We start from the raw sequence: 23,025 nt of genomic DNA on the forward strand, positions 1-23,025 counted from the left end.
TGGGTGCCCTTGAGCACCAGCCGCTGAAGGTAAGCATGCAGATGCAACAGGCAGTAAAGAAGACGAATGGTATGTTGGCCTTCATTGCGAGAGGTTTCAAGTACAGGAGCAGGGATGTGTTGTTGCAATTATACAGGGCCTTGGTGAGGCCACACTTGGAGTATTGTGTGCAGTTTTGGACTCCTTTTCTGAGGAAGGATGTTCTTGCTCTCAAGGTAGCACAGTGAAGGTTTACCAGACTGATTCCAGGGATTGCAGGACTGCCATATGAGGAGAGATTGACTAGGTTAGGATTGTTTCCACTGGAGTTCAGATGAAAGTTCAGATCTCATAGAGACATATAAAATTCTAACAGGACTAGACAGGGTAGATAAAGGGAGGATGTTCCCGATGGTGGGTGTGTCCAGAACCAGGGGCGAAATTCTCCGGTATCGGCGCGATGTCCGCCAACCGGCGCCAAAAACGGCACAAATCAGTCGGGCATCGCGCCGCCCCAAAGGTGTGGAATCCTCCGCATCTTGGGGGGCCGAGCCCTAACCTCGAGGGGCTAAGCCCGCACCCGACTGATTTCCGCCCCGCCAGCTGGCGGAAAAGGCCTTTGGTGCCCCACCAGCTGGCGCGGAAATGACATTGCCGGGCGGCGCATGCACGGGAGCGTTAGCGGCCGCTCACGTCATCCCAGCGCATGCGCTGTGGAGGGAGTCTCTTCCGCCTCCGCCATGGTGGAGACCGTGGTGAAGGCGGAAGGAAAAGAGTTACCCCACGGCACAGGCCTGCCTGCGGATCGGCGGGCCCCAATTGCGGGCCAGGCCACCGTGGGGGCACCTTCCGGGGCCAGATCGCCCCGCGCCCCCCTCAGGACCCCGGAGCCCGCCCGCACCACCTTGTCCCGCCGGTAAGAGAGGTGGTTTAATCCACGCCGGCGGGACAAGCATCCTAGCAGCGGGACTTCGGCCCATCCCCATCTTCAAATGAATTGGGTACTCTAAAATAAAAAAATATATAATCAGAGACTCCAAATAAACGGGGCATTTTTAAGTTGAATGCTGTAAGGATCAGTGCTGAGACTTCAAATATTTAGAACCATATTAATGACTTTGATGAAGAGACCAAGAGCCATGAATCTATGTTTGTTAATGATACGAAGTTAGGTGGGAATGCAAGCTGTGAGGAGGACACATAGGGCCAAAAGGCAGGTGAACAACAAGGTAGCAGGTAACATACAACGTGGGGAAGTGTGAGATTATTCACTTCGGTAATAGAAAAAGAAAAGCAGAATTTTTTGAAATGCATGAAATTTCTGAATGCTGATTTTGAGAGATTTGAGTGCACTCCTACAAGGAACTCAGAATGTTAACATGCATGTACAGCAGGAAATTAGGAAATCAAATGGCATATTGGACTTTATTGCAAGAGGATTGAGGTACAAGCATAAGAAAACCTGGGGTGAAATTATCCGGAAACGACGCGATGTCCGCCGACTGGTGCCCAAAACGGCGCAAATCAGACGGGCATCGCGCCGCCCCAAAGGTGCGGAATGCTCCGCATCTTTGGGGGCCGAGCCCCAACCTTGAGGGGCTAGGTCGGCGCCGGACGGATTTCCGCCCCGCCAGCTGGCGGGAAAGGTCTTTGGTGCCCCGCCAGCTGGCGCGGAAATGGCATCTCGGGGCGGCGCATGCACGGGAGCGTCAGCGGCCGCTGACGGCATTCCCGCGCATGCGCAGTGGAGGGAGTCTCTTCCGCCTCCGCCATGGTGGACACCGTGGGGGAGGCGGAAGGGAAAGAGTGCCCCCACGGCACAGGCCTGCGCGCGGATTGGTGGGCCCCGATCGCGGGCCAGGCTACCGTGGGGGCACCCCCCCGGGGCCAGATCGCCCCGCGCCCCCCCAGGACCCCGGAGCCCGCCCGCGCCGCCTTGTCCCGCCAGTAAGGCAGGTGGTTTAATTTACGCCGGCGGGACAGGCATTTTAGCGGCGGGACTTCGGCCCATCCGGACCGGAGAATCGAGGGGGGGGGGGCCGCCAACCGGCGCGGCGCGATTCCCGCCCCCACCGAATATCCGGTGCCGGAGACTTCGGCAACCGGCGGGGGCGGGATTCACGCCAGCCCCCGGCGATTCTCCGACCTGGCGGGGGGTCGGAGAATCTCGCCCCTTGTTACAATTATATAGACTTTGGTGAGACCACACCTGGAGTTCTGTGCACAATTTTGCTCTCTATATGATGGTAAGATTACACTTGCATTGGTGGCAGTACAGTGAAGGTTCACTACATTGGTCCATCAGTTGCAAGGTATGGCCTATGGTGGCGAGCAGAGTAAATCAGGCCAATGTGTTCTGGAGTTTAGGAAAATGCAATCTTATTGAAACATTCAAGATTCTGAAGGGGCTTGCCAGACGAGACATTATGAGGCATCCCGAACACAGGGTCACAACCTTAGGATAAGGGATGATCATTTAAGGCTGAGAAGAAAAATGTCTTCACTCAGGGGATGCGAATCTTTGGAATTCTCTGTGTATCGCATGGGTTGTGGATTAAGTCTGAAATCAACAGGTTTTTGGTCTCTCAGAGAATCATGGGCTGTGGGGAGCAGATGAAGAAGTAATATTGAGGCAGAAATCTAGCCATGAGGGAGGTGGCACGTTGGAGCAGTGGTTAGCACTGCAGCCTATGGCGCTGAGGACCCGGGTTTGATCCCGGCCCCGGGTCACTGTCCGTGTGGAGTTTGCAAATTCTCACTATGTCTGCATGGATTTCAGCCCCACAACCCAAAGATGTGCAGGTTAGGTGGGGATTGGCCACACTAAAATTGCCCCTTATTTGGAAAAAAATAATTGGGTACTCTAAATTTTTTTTTTTTTAAAGAAATTCAGCCATGATAGTATTGAATGGCGGAGCAAGTTTGAGAGGCCATATGCTACTCCTGCTCTTTGTTCTTATATTCTTATTACTACATATGGAGTACTGCGTTGTGTTGTGGGATAAAAAGGAATAATGTTAGTTTACATGGTCCTCTTGTCCCAGAAATCAGTTTATCCGATATCATTGTAGTGAAGGAGACCAAAATTGTACATGGTTCTCCAGCTCTGATTTCACTAAAGCCCTATATACTTGTAGCACAACATCCTTACTTCTATATTCCAATTCCCTTTCCATAGAGACTTTTAACTTACATCACAATTTCTAATTGCTTGCAATACCAACCTGGTAACTTCCTGTCATTCATATACAAGCATTCCTACATCCTTCTGAATACCAACATTTACTAGTCTTTCCCCTTCTGAAAAATAGTCGTCTTTTCTATTCTTTTCACCAAAGTGGATAATTTCTGAAGTGCCCATATCACATCTGCCACTTTCTTATCCTACGACTTAACCAGCGTATGTCCCTCTTGCAGCCTCTTGACACCCTCTTCACAGCTTATTCTCTCACCGAGCTTTGTTTCCTCAGCAAACGTAGATATCGCAGAATCCCAGAATTGCTGCAGTCCAAAAGGAGGCCATTCCGTCCATCGTGTCTGCACCAGTTCTCGGTTCGAGCAATTCAATAAGTGCTATTCTCCCACCATCCCACCGTAACTCTGCACACTCTTCCTTTCGAGCTGGACAGCCAAATTCCCTTTGGAATGTTACAATTGAGCCTGCCTCCACCACACCAAGGCGTTCAGATATCATTGTTAACGTCTTGATATATATGGTTAAGCAGTCTGTATTGGTTGCTGATCAGGCCTACTTTCATGCAGTCACCACTGAGAGCACGACAAACTGTGGATCTGAGAAGGTCAACAAGAATCTTCGAGCTGCACTGATAGTCGTATATTGTAGCTGTCGCATGAGGTATACTGACCTGGCTTTCCCTGGTAATTAGAGCTTCTGCATGTTTAGAAACCATTACCAGAAGTACACTCACTGGCATTTGGGCCCACAGATCCTCTGAAACAGCTGACCTTACTCAGTATTCCCACATCTTCCTCTAACAAGCTGGGATGGAGGGAGTTTCTGAGCAAACGTTTGTCAAAATCCAGCCTCAGCCAACACCTCGGAGAGGAGGGGAGAAAGTTGACTGGACTGTGCCAAAATTACCCTGACAATTTCCATGTTATTTTATTATTTGTGTTCTGTCTCTTTTCCTTGCAACCTTCCCTTACTGTGTGTTTCTTTCCCTGGTTGCAATGTTCTGAACATTGAATGGAACATAGAATTCTTACAGTGCAGAAGGAGGCCATTTGGCCCATCGCGTCTATACCAATCGTCTAAAGAGCACCCCACGCAGGCCAATTCCCTTGTCCTATCCCCATCTCACCTACACATCCTTGACTCTGAGGGGCAATTTAGCATAGCCAATCCACACAGACAGTCCGCCTAGGCCGGAATTGAACCCGGGTCTCTGCCACTGCGAAGCAGCAGTGTCAACCACTGTCTCACCTTGCTGCCCCTTCTGTTGTGGAGTCTCACTTCAGTGGCAAGCGCATAAGTAGGAGTGCTGTTCTCACAGGACGGTTGCTCACCTGTGACCTTGCGTTGTTAAATGTGCGTTAGCGAGGAGCTCACTGATCCTTGAGATAGGTGAAGGAAGGAGGTTGCCGCCCCCACCGTTACCTCATGAGGGTCACAGGGTCGGGCACCATATTGAAAGTGCCCCCGGGCAGCCTGCACTCTCCCTTCCACCCTGACCTGCCCACAACTACACTCTGCCCCATTAACCCTTCCTCGGTCATCCTACACATGTATTGCACTGCCACCACCCAGTCTCAAGCACAGGCCAGCATTTACAGACACTTGCAGCAGCAACTCACCGTTAATCATGGAAGAAGTCTACCTATCTCGTTGCAAACCACCTATTTGCTGTGAACATCCTACTTTCTCGCTGGCGGGGAACCTAATTCCAGCAGGGTGGCTTTTTAATCAGCATACATGACTTGCTGAGGAATGCAGAAGAGCTTCCCGACATTGTGGAACATCCTCCTCAAATTCGGCTCCCCGCAGTAATTCGTCACTGTTCTCCACCTGCTCCATGATGACATGTAAGATGTGATCCTCACCAAAGGAACCTCCACAGACCCAATCTGTATGAAAACTGAGGTCAGGCAGAGCTGTGTCATCGCACCATCTTCCTCACAGCAACACTCCATTCCACCACTTGAAGTTCCCTGCCGGAGTGGAGCTAACCTACTGGACATGCGGGAAACTGTTCAGCTGCTGATACCTCCAGACCAGAACCTAGACCAGCCCAACTTCTGACATTGAGCTGCGGTATGCAGATGACGCCTGTGTGTGCGCACACTCAGAGGCTGAGGTACAAACCATCGGTAACACAGTCACCAAGGCCTGTGAGAGAATGCGCCTCAGACTAAACATTCGGAAAACAAAGGTATTTTACCAGCCTGCTCCTGCCACACAAAACTGCCCACCTCCCCCCCCCACAAATACCAAGAACCACAGTGAGCCTCTGGGACAGTGTGGATTATTTCCCATACCTCAGAAGCCTCCTCTTGGCACGAGCAGATGTCAACGATGAAATCCATCGACTTCAATGCGCCGGTGCAGTCTTCGGATGCTCCCTAAATAAATGCAACATCCCCACCGACACGTGGTAATCGATTGCCATAGAACGCACAAACTGGAGAAGAAGCATCCGTGAAGGCGCCAATCACCTCAAGTGTCACAAGGTCGAGCACACGGGCCAAGAGTAAGCAGTGGAAAGACTGCGCAGAATCCAGAGTGTCCCACCCACCTCATCAAACACCACCTGCCAAATCTGTGGCAGAGTCTATGGATCCAGGATTGGACTACACAGCCACCGCAGAACCCCCCTTGCTGGAGTGGAGGCACGATATCCTCGACCCTGAGGGACTTCCCAAGAAGAAGACTGGGCATCTTTTCTGAAGATCTAGTTGTAAGGCAAGAATTAATGTTCACTGATGCTCAAGTCAGAATTGGAACTTAAATTGTTTAGTAGACCATACTGATTATTTGTTAGACTGCACATATATATATGGAAAGGGAATGCAGGTGGCACTGTGGCTTTGGATCAGAAGTGATTGTTGAACACAAAATTGGAATTGAAGAAGTCAAGACTTGCTTCCCAATTTTTAATTACTGAGGCACCATTGGAACTAAGCACTAGCAACTGAGGAATGGTAATGGACTGAATGGCCTCCCTTCGGTGCTCTCAGTCCTATGATTCTAAGGCACTTCCTTTTTTGGTGGGCATGGAGTTCAACCTAATTATCCACTCCTGTAGGTGGGCCTCTGCTCCCAGATGTCCCAGCGTTCAAACTCTTGGATATTTAGCTCAATTTGTAACCTGCCCAAAGACCAAACAGAGATCACTCTGTTTTGACTTATTGATGTCACAACAACAACAAACCTGTGCCTTCAGCTGCCCAGCCCTGAGCTTTGGAATACTCTCCCTACACCTCGGGCGCGATTCTCCGCTCCCGTGACTAAGTGCCCACGCCATCGTGAACGCCTTCGAGGTTCACGACAGCGTGAAACGGCCCCGATCTCGACCAATTCAGGGCCCGAAAGTGGGCTAGGATTCGGGCCGCGAGAAACTCGGGGGGCGTGTCGCGAAAGCAGCGTCGTCAACGCGTGCCGGGCATTGGCGCCACGTAAAAGTGGCGCCGCGTAAATGACGCGGCCGGCGCCGCTTAACTAGCGTAACTGGCGTCACCTGCGCATGCGTGGTTGCCGTCCTCTCCGAGGCCGCCCCGCAAGAAGATGTCGGGTGGATCTTGCGGGGCGCGGAGGAAAGGAAGTCCGCCTTCTGAGAGGCCGGCCCGCCGATCGGTGGGCACCGATCGCGGGCCAGACCCCTTTTGAGTCCTACCCTGGTGAAAGAACCCCCCTCGCCCCCCCCACCCCCACAGGCCACTCCCCCAGCGTTCCTGCGCTGTTCCCGCCGGCAGCGACCAGGTATGGATGGCGCCGGCGGGAAGCTGTCGTTTTGGGCAGGCCCCTCGGCCAATCCGGGCCAGAGAATAGCGGGTGTAATGGAGAATCGCCATTTTGGGTGTCCCGGGCGATTCTCCGGCCTGCGCCGCACAGAACTCGACGGGGCCGTTCTCGCCGCTTGGGTGAATCGTGGGAGGGCATCGCGGGGAAAAATGGCGCGCCAGGGGATTCTCACAATCGGCACGGGAGCAGAGAATCGCACCCCTCACCTCCTCTCCATCTCCTTAAAAGCCTCCTTTGGGTGAAGCTTTTGGTGACCGAATATCTCCTTCTGTGATGCAATGTTATTATTTTGTTTTATCATGCTCCTGTGAAGCACCATGGGACATTTTATTATGTCAAATGTGCCATATAAATACCAGCTGCTGTTCATTATGTTTATGGGGAAGCGGTGGTGTCATGGTATTCTCACCGGGCTAGTGATCCAGCGATCCATGGAAGATCAATTCTCAGCACAGCTGATGGTGAAATTCAATAAAAATCTGGAATTAAAAGTCTAATTGTTGTTAAAACCCATCTGGTTCACTAATGTCCTCCAGGGAAGGAAATCTGCGGTGCTTACCTGGTCTGGCCTACATGTGGCACCCGGCCCACAGGCTGACACTTAGATGCCCTCTGAAATGGCCTAGCAAGCCATTCAGTTCAAGGGTAATTAGGGATGGGGATAAATCCCTGGCTCGCCCAGCCAGCAATTGTCATTATCCCATGAATTAAAGAAAAAATAATGGGGTTTGTGTGGACGCGAGGGACTTCGAGGGTGAGAAGGGTGTTCCTGGAGCGGAGTAGGGATGGGGGGTGGCTGGCACTGCCCAGCCTCTGTGGGTACTACTGGGCCGCCAATGCGGCGATGGTGCGCAAGTGGGTGATGGAGGGGGAGGGGGCTGCATGGAAGAGGCTGGAGACGACGTCTTGTGAGGGTACGAGTCAGGAGGCACTGGCAACGGCGCCGCTGCCGCTCCCTCCAATGAGGTATACCACGAGCCCGGTTGTGGCTGCTACCCTCAAAATCTGAGGGCAGTGGAGGCGGCACAGGGGGGAAATTGGGGCCTCGGTGTGGACCCCAATACGGGGGAACCACCGGTTTGTCCCAGGGAGAATAGATGGAGGGTTCTCGGGGTGGCACAGGGCAGGGATAGGAAGGTTGGGGGACCTGTTTGTGGACGGGAAGTTTGTGAGCCTGGGTGAACTGGAGGAGAAGTACGGGCTCCCTCCGGGAACACCTTCAGATATTTACAGGTAAGAGCATTTGCCAGGCGGCAAGTGGTGGAATTCCCGCGGCTGCTGCCACGCATAGTACAGGACAGGGTGCTCTCGGGGGGGTGGGTTGGAGTGGGGAAGATCTCGGAAACTTACCAGGTGGTGCAGGAGGAGGAGGAGGCCTCGGTGGTGGAGTTGAAAGGTAAGTGGGAGGAGGAGTCGGAGGAGGAGATCGAAGAAGGGACGTGGGCTGATGCCCTAGGGAGGGTGAGTTCTTCCTCTTCATGCGCGAGGCTCAGCCTCATACAGTTTAAGGTGCTGCACAGGGCACACATGACTGGGACAATGATGAGCCGGCTCTTTGGGCAAGAGGACAGGTGTGTTAGGTGCTCAGGGAGTCCAGCAAATCACACCCATATGTTCTGGGCATGCCCAGCGCTGGAGGAATTTTGGAAGAGCGTAGTGAGGACGGTGTCGAGGGTGGTAGGATCCAGGGTCAAGCCGGGCTGGGGGCTCGCAATATTTGGGGTGGCAGAGGAGCCGGGATTGCAGGAGGCGAAAGAGGCCGGTATTCTGGCCTTTGCGTCCCTGGTAGCCCGGCGGAGGATTCTTCTTCAGTGGAAGGATGTGAGGCCCCCAAGCGTGGATTCCTGGATCAACGATATGGCGGGGTTCATTAAACTGGAGAGGGTGAAATTCGCCTTAAGGGGATCGGTACAAGGGTTCTTTAGGCGGTGGCAACCATTCTTGGACTTCCTGGCAGAACGGTAGACAAGGGTCAGCAGCAGCAGCAACCCGGGGGCGGGGGGGTGGGGGCTCTATTTTATTTTTGTTTATTTTCCTTGGGGGATCTGAGGGGGTGTATATGTTTGCTATGTTTGCTTTGTGTTATCTCGGGGTGTTAATTTATTATTTATGTATAGGGGGAGGGGGGCACGGGGGTTGTTTTGCTTTATCCTGTGTTTAATTCTATTGGGTTTCTTTTTCATTCTGTTGTTGATATTTTGTGAAAATCCTAATAAAAATTATTTTTAAAAAAATAAATAAATAAATGGGTATGTATATAAATATGTTTAACAAAGAACAAAGAACAAAGAAATGTACAGCACAGGAACAGGCCCTTCAGCCCTCCAGGCCCGTGCCGACCATGCTGCCTGACTAAACCACAATCTTCTACACTTCCTGGGTCCGTATCCCTCTATTCCCATCCTATTCATGTATTTGTCAAGATGACCCTTAAATGTCACTATCGTCCCTGCTTCCACCACCTCCTCCGGTAGCGAGTTCCAGGCACCCACTACCTTCTGCGTAAAAAACTTGCCTCGTACATCTACTCTAAACATTGCCCCTCTCACCTTAAACCTTTGCCCCCCAGTAATTGACCCCTCTACCCCGGGGAAAAGCCTCTGACTATCCACTCTGTCTATGCCCCTCATAATTTTGTCGACCTCTATCAGGTCGCCCCTCAACCTCCTTCGTTCCAGTGAGAACAAACCGAGTTTATTCAACCGCTCCTCATAGCTAATGCCCTCCATACCAGGCAACATTCTGGTAAGTCTCTTCTGCACCCTCTTTAAAGCCTCCACATCCTTCTGGTAGTGTGGCGACCAGAATTGAACACTCTACTCCAAGTGTGGCCCAACTAAGGTTCTGTACAGCTGCAACATGACTTGCCAATTCTTATACACAATGCCCCGGCCAATGAAGGCAAGCATGCCGTATGCCTTCTTGACTACCTTCTCCACCTGTGTTGCCCCTTTCAGTGACCTGTGGACCTGTACACCTAGATCTCTCTGACTGTCAATACTCTTGAGGGTTCTACCATTCACTGTATATTCCCTACCTGCATTAGACCTTCCAAAATGCATTACCTCACATTTGTCCGGATTAAACTCCATCTGCCATCTCTCCGCCCAAGTCTCCAAACAATCTAAATCCTGCTGTATCCTCTGACAGTCCTCATCGCTATCCGCAATTCCACCAACCTTTGTGTCGTCTGCAAACTTATTAATCAGACCAGTTACATTTTCCTCCAAATCATTTATATATACTACTGCAGTGATGTCAGAGTGTGGGTGGAGCTGGGCTGTCTGACAGCTTTTTACTTTTGTTTTAGGCTGTTTGCTGCAGGATGTGTTTTAGTTTCATTTTCAGAGCTGGATAGCTGCAGTCACAGCCAGAAGGGGTATTAGTCTCTCTCTCTGTCATCTAAAAACCGTAAATCGATCCTTTTGTGAGTTAAAACTAATAACTGCTCTCAGTAGTGACTTTAACCTGATGTGCTTCTGTTAAAAGTTCTTTTTTAAGTCTTATGGATGTTAAAAGGTAAGCTTAAAGGAGTACTTAGTGTTATAGTCTTTGGGGGTTATATTTGAATTAGTGGTTGCTAAGATGTTCACTCTATGTTTTAAAAAGGTTAACTTGAGTTCATAGAATAAACATTGTTTTGCTTTAAAAAATACTTTTCCATTTCTGCTGTACCACACCTGTAGAGTGGGCTGTGTGCTCCCGATACCACAATCTATTAAAAGTTGTGGATCAGGCAAACTTGATACACTTCTCTAAACCCTGGCCCATAACAGTTGTAAAATACACAACAGGTAGAGTTGATGAGAGAAAGGATTATGCCTGCTCATTGGAAGGATGGCCCTGCTTTCCTGCCTCGTCTGTGCCTTCAGACACTCTTAACTCTGGGGAAATAACATTGGAAAATGCAGAATTCCTTCTCACTATCAGGATGTGGAGAAAGTTTACATGAAAATGTGTTATTGAAACAGTAAGAATGGAAACATAAATTCAGGCATTGTGTGTATGTGTGAGGTCCTGGAAAAAGGGTCTGGGTCAAAACCATCTCGGGTTTATTACGGCCAATAAAAATCTGACATCAAATAGGCTGAACGTCAAGTTCCCACTCTTCTGGCATCCCATTTATTCCTGGCGCTCAATTAAGATAAATCTCATTTTAAGTATGCATTGTTCTCTCAGCCAGCAAGTTCTACTGTTTTCAGAAGATCCCTTTTATAACCGTTCTGGCGCTAGTGACCCATGTTCCATCAGTGTCCATTAACACAGGCCATCACTGCCCTCTGGTGCCGGGGATGCGTAACTCCACAGTTAGAAAGGAAAATTGATAATTCTGTTCCTCTGCAAGCAACAGAATTGTCGAGCGATCACCCACTGACTTCAAAGTATAACACACTGTTGAAACTTTGCCAGTAAATGATAATAAGAATTATGGAAAACTTTCACGTTTGAATCATTTGCTTTGTGCCATGATTTTATAAGAGTTTATATTCAATGTGCATATTGCAGAGCTTCATTCAGTACACTGTTTTCATTGTTCTGATCCTAGACTTTCCAGTTGTACAGTATAGAAATGATTGAAATAGCCTGACATTGGTTATAAATTTAAATGCTTCTACAAATATAGTGTGAAATATCTTCTCTGTGATCTGGGTCCCAAGGCAATGTGCTGTTACTCTCTCTTAAGACCCTGCCTTGAGTTTGCAAGCCACTTCGCCACAATGCATTTGATGTGGACCATTTTTTTTTTGAAGTTGCACAGGAAAAGAGAGAGTTCTAACAGTGGACCAGGGCTAAATGCTGCGAGCTGACAGAACCGACTGAGTTATCTTGTAACTAATGGATAATGATGCTTTAAACATCTGTCAAGAACTGCGGACATAGAGAGACCGATTTCCATGTTTCTGTCTTAGCTGAAAGATCAAGTCAAGTACCACTCAACTCTCCAGTCCAAGCTGCTTTGAGTGATTATTCACAATTCCATATGCAAATTCAGGCGGTTTGCAGGCGATGCAAAAGTGACAACAGAGGAAGATTGTTTGTTTGTAAACTGTAATTAAAGGAATGAAAGTGATTAAAGCAGGGGGATAAAAATGCAGTAGTTTTTGAGGGACCTTAAAGTACATCCAGAACTGTCGGTAATCTTTGCCAATGAAAGGGACAGGGCTGAAGAATTGACCGGGGAAAACAGCAAGAACTTGCATTTGTATTGCGCCATCAGTGGAGTAAAATGGCTCCTGGTGCCCAAAGGAGAAGAGACCATGAATGTAAAAGTCCACATTCACTTGACGCAGCAGTCCAGCACTCCCCCACCCCCCCATTCAGAATTACAAAAACAGAAAATACTGGACAATCTCAGCAGGTTTTGAGAAATGAAGAGCCTCAAAACACTAGCTCCCTTCTCTCTCCACAGATGTTGTCAGACCTGCTGAGATTGTCAGGCAGTTTGTGTATTTCTTTCAGCATCAGGTGGGCATTGCAATAATTCTGCAGGGAAATGAAGCTAATTTTCAAAGCACAGTTTATTGCCACTGCACTGGTATCTTCACAGCAGATGTAAATGGTTTGGCAATTGCCCCCCTGCTGATCCAGGCCCTAAAAGAACGACAAATACCCATGCGATCCAGGGTCATGGGCAGAAAAGTGTGCACCAAGGGCAGTTGGTACCCTGTACTTCTTGGTGACTTTGTAAGTCACACTGAAGCTAGTCCCGAGCCTCCAAAAATATAGAACATAGAACATAGAACAGTACAGCACAGTACAGGCCCTTCAGCCCATGACGTTGTGCCGACCACTTTTCCTAATCTAAGATCAACCTAACCTACATCCCTTCAATTTACTGCTGTCCATGTACCTGCCCAAGAGTTGTTTAAATGTCCCTAACGACTGTGACTCCACCACCTCTGCTGGCAGTGCATTCCATGCACCCACCACTCTCTGTGTAAAGAACCTACCTCTGACATCTTCCCTATACCTTCCTCCAATCACCTTAAAATTAAGTCCCCTTGTGACAGCCATTTCCGCCCTAGGAAAAAGTCTCTGCCACTCCACTCTATCCATGCCTCTCATCACCTTGTCCACCTCTATCAAGTCACCTCTTTTCCTTCTTCGCTCCAGTGAGAAAAGCCCTCGCGCCCTCAACCTTTCTTCATAAGACATGCCCTCCAGCCCAGGCAGCATCCTGGTAAATCTCCTCTGCACCCTCTCCAATATCCATTTATAAAAAACACAGAGCAGAGGTCCCACAACAGATCCCTGCGGGACACCACTGGTCACCAACTTCCAGGCGGAATACTTTCCATCCACTGCCACTCGCTGTCTTCTTTCGGCCAGCCAATTCTATATCCAGACAGGCAAATTTCCATGTATCCCATGCCCCCTGACTTTCTGAATGAGCCTACCATGGGGATCCTCATCAAACACCTTATTGAAATTCATTTACAACACATCCACTGCTCGACCTTCATCAATGTGTCTCGTCACATCCTCAAAGAATTCAATGAGGCTTGTGAGGCATCACCTGCCCCTCACAAAGCCATGCTGACTATCTTTAATCAAACTATGTTTTTCTAAATAATTATAAATCCTGGGCGGGATTCTCCTCCGGCGGAAGGAGGAGGAGGGATTTCCCGACGGCGTGGGGCTGCCCCACAATGGGAAACCCCATTGGCCGGCCGGCGTAACGGAGAATCCCGCTGGCAGGTCGGTGCTGTAAAGTGGCGTGGCGGGGCAGAGAATCCAGCCCCCTATCTCTCAGAATCCTTTCCAGTACTTTGCTCACCACAAATGTATGACTGACTGGTCTGTAATTCCTTGGGATTTCCCTATTCCCTTTCTTGAAAGGGGAACAAAATTCGCCTCCCTCCAATCATCCGGTACTACTCCAGTAGAGAGTGAGGACTCAAAGATCATCGCCAATGGCGCAGCAATCTCCTCCCTTGCTTCCTGTAGTAACCTTGGGTATATCCCATCTGACCCAGGGGACTTATCTCTCCTGATGTTTTTCTAAATTTCCAGCACATCCGCCGCTCTCCTCACGCTCTTTTACTCTGTGTCCCCGCCGCTCTCCTTGCACTCTTTTCCTCTGTCTCCCCGCTGCTCTCCTCACGCTCTTTCACTCTGTGTCCCCGCTGCTCTCCTCACGCTCTTTTATACTGTGTCTCTGCCGCTCTCCTCACGTTCTTTTAGTCTGTGTTCCTGCCGTTCTCCTCACGCTCTTTTACTCTGTGTCCCCGCTGCTCTCCTCGCACTCATTTATCTGTGTCTCTGCCGCTCTCCTCGCGCTCTTTCACTCTGTATCCCCACTGCTCTCCTCGCGCTCTTTCACTCTGTGTCCCCGCTGCTCTCCTCACGCTCTTTTATCTGTGTCTCCTCCACTCTCCTCGCACTCTTTTACTCTGTGTTCCCGTCGCCCTCCTCACGCACTTTTACTCTGTGTTCCCGCCCCTCTCCTTGCGCTCTTTCACTCTGTGTCCCCGCCGCTCTCCTCGCACTCTTTCACTCTGTGTCTCCGCCACTCTCCTCACGCTCTTTCACTCTGTGTCCCCGCTGCTCTCCTCAAGCTCCTTTATGTGTCTCCCAGCCGCTCTCCTCGCGCTCTTTTATCTGTATCCCCCTGCTCTATTCGCACTCTTTCACCTGTGTCCCCGCCGCACTCCTTGCACTCTTTCCCTCTGTGACCCCGCTGCTCTCCTCGCGCTCTTTTATCAGTGTCCTCGCCGCTCTCCTCACGCTCTTTTACTCTGTGTCCCCGCTGCTCTCCACGCACTCTTTCACTCTCTGTCCCCGCTGCTCTCCTCGCACTCTTTTATCAGTGTCCTCGCCACTCTCCTCGCGCTCTTTTACTCTGTGTCTCCACCGCTCTCCTCGCACTCTTTTTTCTGTGTCTCCGCCGCTCTCCTCGCACTCTTTTATCTGTGTCCCCGCCGCTCTCCTTGCACTCTTTTATCTGTGTCCCCGCCGTTCTCCTCGCGCTCTTTTATCTGTGTCTCCGCCGCTCTCCTCGCACTCTTTTATCTGTGTCCCGGCCGCTCTCCTTGCACTCTTTTATCTGTGTCCCCGCCGCTCTCCTCGCGCTCTTTTATCTGTGTCTCCGCCGCTCTCCTCACACTCTTTAATCTGTGTCCCCGCCGCTCTCCTCGCGCTCTTTTATCTGTGTCCCCACCGCTCTCCTCACACTCTTTCATCTCTGTCCCCGCCGCTCTCCTCATGCTCTTTTATCTGTGTCCCCGCTGCTCTCCTCTCACTCTTTTATCTGTGTTTAAAACGCTCTCCTCGCACTCTTTTATCGCTGTTCCCGCCGCTCTCCTCACGCTCTTTTATCTGTGTCCCCGCCGCTCTCCTCGCACGCTTTTATCTCTGTCTCCGCCGCTCTCCTCACGCTCTTTTATCTGTGTCCCCGCCGCTCTCCTTGCTTCTTTCACTCTGTGTCCCCGCCGCTCTCCTCACGCTCTTTTATCTCTGTCCCCGCCACTCTCCACACGCTCTTTCACTCTGTGTCCCCGCCGCCCACCTCACGCTCTTTCACTCTGTGTGAGTAAATTTGTGTGTTCATATTGCTGTTTGCATTGTCATGTACGGTTGATTTGACAGAAGCACATGCCTGGAGACATATGGAGAGAAATTTCCACTTTATGGATTCGCCCTTGACCTCATCTCAAATTCCAACGTCAGTGTGGTAGTTGCATAACACGGGAAGACATTGGCATGATTCTGGGCAATATTGTGGATGCCAGAAGATGCAGGAGAGGAGAAGAGGTGATAGATATTCATCATGGCTTTGCTGGTTAAAAACATTCCTGTTGAGTCCAATTTTAAATTTCCCAATAACTTTACAATTAGTTGACAAAAAGGGTGGCCTCACTTCCATCACCCACCTCCAAACCACCCTCCCATGCCAACTCCCACACCCCCCATGTCGCTGTGGCATATTAATCCAGCTTGGAGGTTAATACAATGTTGGGGACACTGAGGCAGAACAAATGGAGTTTATTGTGGACTACGCTATTCTCTCAGCACAACCTGTTGACATGGCATCCCTGTGGATCAAGTATGTACAAGATATACCCAGCCGTACTTTGGAAAGATGTTCTGGTTGGAACAGGGCGCGCAGACCAGATCTCCTGCCTCGCATTGCTCCCACCACCTGAGATAATAGCGGCTTTGTAACTTCAGCATTATAAGAATTTCAGAGCTCAGTACCTTCCTACCTCTACCCCCAATCTCTTCACCACAGCTGCATATATCAGACTCAGCATCATTCCTTTAACTACTGTTGACAGCTAGATTGTGTCTGGGCAGCCAATAAGCTGGCAGGTCCGATTCCCTCTGCAAAGCACTTGGGTCTATGAAGTGACACCACTTGGAGTGCAAAATTGTTTGGAACCACCCAGTATGGTGCAGATAGTTTTAAAAAATTCTTTCATGCAATGTCAGCGCCGCTAGTCAGCCAAGCATTTGTTGCCCATCCCTAATTGTTCTTGAAATGAGCACCTTGCTATTTCAGGGGGCAGTTCAGTGTCAACTGAGGGATTGGAGTCACATGTAGACCAGACCGGGTAAGGAATGCAGATTTCCTTCCCTAAAGGGCATTAGTGAACCAGCTCTGTTTATTACGACCACCGATTATAGCTGTCACAGCCACCATTACTGAGACTAGCTTTATATTCCAGAATTATTACATGTCCTCAGAGAATTAGCCTGGGTCTCCGGAGTACAATTCCAGTGACTGTACACTGATGTCACTATCTCCGCAAATATACGCTAGCTCTGTGACATGAATGTGTGCAGGCAGACTGTTTCTTGGGCTCTGATGGGATGGGTAAGATTGGATGGGACCAAAGCTATGACAGAGACATAAACCTGAGCGGAATGCTTCAGAACTGGACTTGTGGCAAAGGTGGGTAAAGCAGCTTTTGGAGGCAGCAATTGGTTCAGTGAATTACAGAACCATAGAATTTACAGTGCAAAAGGAGGCCATTCCTCCCATCGAGTCTGCACTGGCCCTTGGAAAGAGTACCCTGCTTAAGCCTACACCTCCACCCTATTCCCTTAACTCAACTTGACCTTTTAGACACTGAGGGGCAATTTATCATGGCCAATCCACCTAACCTGCACATCTTTGGACTGAGGGAGGAAACCAAAGCCCACGGAGGAAACCCACGCAGACACAGGGAATTGTTAGAGGAATGGGAGTTTGGGGATGTGATGATATTTGCAAAGATGAAGGGCTTGTGTTTTCAGAAGCGTGTGAGCGAGGCATATTTGAAAGGCGGAAGGGTGCGACTTGAGGAGAGGTAACCATTTACAATGGAACTGACATGGGGGGGGGGGGGTGAGGTACAGGAAGGGAGGCTGAGTGGTCAGCGGTCCACTGGGGATGGAGTCAAAAATGAACAACGGTGAGATCCATGGCGTTGAATATTGTAGAGACCTTGTGAAACACGAGTTGCGCCTTTTGCGCCTAACACCTGCTTCAGCTGGATGCCCATGGAGGAATCCGAACAAAGTGATGTAGTGGGCAGCACAATTCTGGCATAGAATGAGCACACACATGGCACCAGACACATGTAAAGTCATCTGTTGTAGGATCCAGTTTTCAGGCCATTGATCCTTCATTGTTGAAGTGCAGTTTTGCTGATTTATACGAGGTTCAGATTAGAAGTCGGTTTTCTATCATTCCCCCAAGGTAAAGCTTTATTAAGGTAAACGCTGTGGAAACGTCACTCTTAACTGGATGGTCAAGTAACCAATTTCTGTGCCATTAATCCAGCCACTGGAATTGCATCATTAACGAGCTTCATTCGGCCACTCACCCATAGCCTGTTACAACTGTTTTACTTCTGGTAATATTCTTAAATGATTTGATCAACAATGGATTAGCTGATTTACATTTATTACACATGGGGGATACTGTATGATAGATCCTATGCAACTCTGTTTTTGAATAACAGAGCCTGCGCATTACCTCATATTGAAGTAGATGGTGTCTGACGTTTATGGAACAGGTATGTGTTCTTTTCCGAGCCTCCTCCCATAAAAAGTCTGAGATCTGCAACCCCATCTCGTCACTCCGTCAAGGAAAGTTAGTGGAATCATCCATTTGATGAGAAAATAATACTACAAACCGAGAAATAAATTAAATCTGACCAGGTCACCTTACTGCAGCATTTTTGGACATGACCTAAGCTTCACAGATTTTGATGAGACATATTCAAGTGGTATTTTGATGTGTATAAAAGGGATTTTCCCGCTGACCCTGAGGTCGCTGTATTGGGATGCTTTGATGAGCAAAACTGAATGGGAGTGACTTACTGTATGATTCGGGATGGCGACAGCAAAACAAGAGTTAATCTGAAAGCGTTGAAGACAGAAACAATATTGCACTTTAATTCATGGCAGGAACAACAAAATGGATACAGTTTTTGAAAGATTGTAGCCATTTCTGGACCACGTGGAGAGTGGCGAAAAAGGAGAGCAACTGGGGGCTGCGCTATAATTGTCTTATAAATGATGCCACAGAGTGAGTAAGAGTTCTGCGTATTTTTCAGTAACAAGCAACCAATCACTTGTTTAGTCGGTGTTCTTCTTGTTTGCTTATTTGTCTTTTATTGGTACCCTGAGCATTTTTATTTGTTTGTTTGAGCACTCTGGATAGTCGCTCCTTGGGCGGGATTTTCTGGCCATGTTTTTCATTGCCAGAGGTGGCTCGCCATTGGCTGCCGGAGGGATCTTCTGGCGTTTTTTGCATTGCTCATCCACCTTCGTTTCGGCAGTACCGGAAGATCTCGTCGGCAGTGATGGCCGGAAAATCCTTTGTTGTCATTTAGTGTTTGCTTTATTTCATTACCTGCCGATTTCTATACCACTGATGTGTTTGTTTCACATTTTTGACATAAAGTGTTCATTATATTGGTTGTGAAAAAAAATTAAAGGTGATATATTTTTTTTAATGGATGAACTGAAATTTCTGAATGATCTCCCTGTATTCTGTTCCAATGGAAATAAATATTTGGCCTGCAATTTATGCTTTGCCGTAAAATAGCAATATTGAAGAAAGGTTGACCTTCTAGCATACAGAAAGCCAATGAGTTGCAGCAGATCTAGTTTTGGGGTCAACTAATCTGCCAAAGAAAACCTTGGGGAAAGTAAAATCTACGCAATCTGTGAAAGTTCAGTCCACTTTCCATATAATGATAGACTGCAGCTTTTGTGTCTTTAATTCCTGATATAGTGACTTCCTGGTCTCAACTGTCAAGAGGGATAAATTGGAGAAAGTGTCACCGAGACTTTTATCGCGCACACCCTCTTTAACAGTGAGGGAAGTATTAGCATCAGGTAGTTTTTTTGGAGCATAGCACGGAGAAACTCAAAATGGCGGTTTGAAATGAAATGAAAATGAAATGAAATGAAAATCGCTTATTGTCACAAGTCGGCTTCAATGAAGTTACTGTGAAAAGCCCCTAGTCGCCACATTCCGGCGCCTGTTTGGGGAGGCTGGTACAGGAAGCTGGTTTGGCGCACAGGAACGGAGATAAATTATGTTTTTTCTTCTGCCGGACCCAGCAATGCAAAATTTCTGCATTATCTCCATCTTCCCTGGTGAAAGGATTCAATTCAAATTATAACAACGCTGGCGCAGCACGTTGCTCACACTGTCAGTCCACTGAAAGTGATTGAAGAATGTTCTGGGGTTTTTCTGATTTGAACAGTGCCTATTGAAAAGGATTCCTCTGTCTCTCTCATTTCTCCATTGTTTTAAAGCACTTACTCCAGTTTTCAAAAGTCAGCCTGTGCCACAAATGGTCTTAACTGGATGGAAGAGGCTGCAACTTTCTTCTAGGCCTAGCAGGTTGCTATGGTAGCGGGGGTGGGTACATAAAGGTGACTGCTCCTTTGATTTCCTCTCCTGCCCTGTCGGGTCCCCCTCAGTAGAAGGACTGGATATTATTTATGGTTTGGGAAACCAGGGCCATTTCTGTTCAAACCCTTTTCAATGATTTTCTGAGGGAACAACAAGGACTTTCACCACTTACGTAATCAAGCCCGCTGGCTTAATTGGCCTTATTACAGTTAATATAGTTATATTAAAATATGCATACAGCATTAAAATATTGTAACTGTTATGTTTGTTATAAGTTAGGAAATGAATCACTTGAAGGTTAAAGGCAGGGGCAATGGGAGTGGTCAAATGAATAGACTAACACTTGAATTTGAAGGAATGAGATCTGCTGGCTCTTGCTGTATATTTTTGTATGCCCAGTTGAAAATGGTTCTTCATTGTTGCACATCATCCCAATTTCTCTTTCAACAGGAAAATGCCTATTTTTTTTTCCTGCATGTGGCCCACCGGATAGCTATATCATTTTGGATGCATTTGTTTGTAGACTTTTTTTTTAAATTCTCTGCTCGTGACCACCCATGTTAAGCAGGAGTCTCGGCCTGGCTGCTACTAATGAGATTTCCAAACCTCATCATCAGTCAGGCAGATGCACAGCCTTCCTTCAGAAATCTCAGCCACTGAAGCTATGATATTTTTCCAGTTTGTGCCGGATTCCCTTCCTCACCTTGATTCCTGTCAGAGTCACACATCTGCTGTTCAGGTCAGACAGAGGAAATGGTATTCCCATCTGCAGACTAAACTCCGAGATGTAAACATTAAAACTGCAGCGCAGGCCATGAACCGGGATTTGCGATGTTAGTCTGCTCTCTTCGGTTTAGTTTTCTGTGTTTCCAATGAATCTGTGGAAAAAGAGACATTTTTATTTTTGCTGCTGAGTAAAATTTGGCGGTCAATTAATGGTGATTTCAGAGGATTGAATCACATCACTGCTGAGAATTAGGTTGGCAATATTTCTGATTGGAAACAGCACTGTAACACGATTGAAAGATTTTATGCGGAATGGAGGGACAGAGGGGTTCATTGTACTGAAGTTCCTGTAATGCTGTGCCAGAATCGATACGGCAAGGGACGCGAGGTAATGAAGAAGGTTGGAGGGGAGAAGGGTTGCCTCCATAACCCTGGTTTTGGATATGCAGGGAGTGCAATCAAAGTTTGCAGATAACACGAAACTCAGGAAAGAAGTAAACAGCGAGGTGGGTAACAGGAGATGCCGTGGGCATAAACTGGTAGAATGGGTTGCCGTGTGGCAGATGAAATTTATTGCAGGGCAATGTGAAATGTTTCATTTTGGCAGGAAGAATGAGGAGAAGCATTAGGAACAAATAGCACAATTTTAAAGAGGGTGCAAGTGCAGAGAAACCTAGGGGTGTGCGGACATAAATCGTGAAAAATGGAAGGACAAGTTGAGAAGACTGTTCAAAGAACACGCAGAATCCTTGGCTTTATAAATAGTCATGATGTGGAGATGCTGAGCAGTGAGGGGAGCAGGCGAGGATAAACTTGATGTGGAGATGCTGGTGTTGGACTGGGGTGAACACAGTACGAAGTCTTACAACACCAGGTTAAAGTCCAACAGGTTTGTTTCGATGTCACTAGCTTTCGGAGCGCTGCTCCTTCCTCAGGTGAATGAAGAGGTCTGTTCCAGAAACATATATATAGACAAATTCAAAGATGCCAAACAATGCTTGGAATGCGACCATTAGCAGGTGATTAAATCTTTACAGATCCAGAGATGGGGTAACCCCAGGTTAAAGAGGTGTGAATTGTATCACCGAAAGCTAGTGACATCAAAACAACCCTGTTGGACTCTAACCTGGTGTTGTAAGACTTCGTACTGTGCTCACTCCAGTCCAACGCCAGCATCTCCACATCGTGGCTACCATCGACACCGCAAACTGCCGGCTCAAAGTGGAGAGCATCTCCAGGAAGATCGCGCATATAGACACTGACATTAAGTTTCTACAAAGATACAGGAAAACAGACAAGATCCCGAAAGGGCTACAGATCACAAACCCACTCAAGTCGACCTACAACACAGACTGCGCTGAGAGACTCTGCCGTCGCACCTCTCTCACACTCCTCAACCACCTCGTCCGCCAGCTCTACAGCAGCCGCCGCAACCTGGAAACCAAGATAGAGGCCATATTCTCAACTTGCGCTCAGGACGCAGCAGACCAGCTGCGGAACACCGCCAAACAGATGAGACAACAATACTATGCCACCTATATGCACACCAAGAACAGAAAGCTTGAGAAACTTGGCATCACCACCGGCAGCAACCAAGCCACCCCCGGTGCCACAGTAGAAAACAATACAGGGAAATCTATTGTTAACTTGTCAGACTACACCCTTCAACCAGACGAAATCGAAATCCTCAGCAGAGGGCTCAATTTCTGCACCACCACCAAAATGGACCCCATCAGTCTCGCTGCAGACACGGAGGAATTCATCAGGCGAATGAGGCTCCAGGAATTCTTCCACAGACCCCAAGAGGCCAACAGCGAACCCAAGCAGACTACCAATGAACCGGAACAGCAGACCGAGAGATCTGCGGTGCGGCAACCGAAGAGGAAAGAGTCGAATTGGACCCTTCCGGAAGGCCGCTGCCTTAGACTCGACATGTATGCTCAAGCCGTCAGGAGTCGCGTCAATGCCAGATTCATCAGTCGCATTCACAAGATAGCCCCGAACGTCACCCAAGCACAATGCAATGCCATCCGCGCTCTCAAGACCAACCGCAGCATCGTCATCAAAGCAGCAGACAAAGGAGGGGCCACTGTCGTACTGAACAGAACGGACTACTGCAAAGAAGTATACCGACAACTGAACAACCAAGAACACTACAGACAGTTACCCGCAGATCCGACCAAGGAACACATCTGCCAACTTAACAGACTGATCAAGACCTTGGATCCAGATCTTCAGAGCACCCTACGTGCTCTCATCCCACGAACCCCCCGCATTGGAGATCTCTACTGCCTCCCGAAAATACAAAAGGCCAACACACCAGGCCACCCTTTCGTTTCAGGCAATGGGACCCTGTGTGAGAACCTCTCTGGCTACATCGAGGGCATCTTGAAACCCATCGTACAAGGTACGCCCAGCTTCTGTCGCGACACAATGAACTTCCTACAGAAACTCAGCAACCATGGACCAGTTGAACCAGGAA

The sequence above is a fragment of the Scyliorhinus torazame genome, chromosome 1 (assembly GCF_047496885.1).
Source record: "Scyliorhinus torazame isolate Kashiwa2021f chromosome 1, sScyTor2.1, whole genome shotgun sequence".
Classification (NCBI taxonomy): Eukaryota; Metazoa; Chordata; class Chondrichthyes; order Carcharhiniformes; family Scyliorhinidae; genus Scyliorhinus; species Scyliorhinus torazame.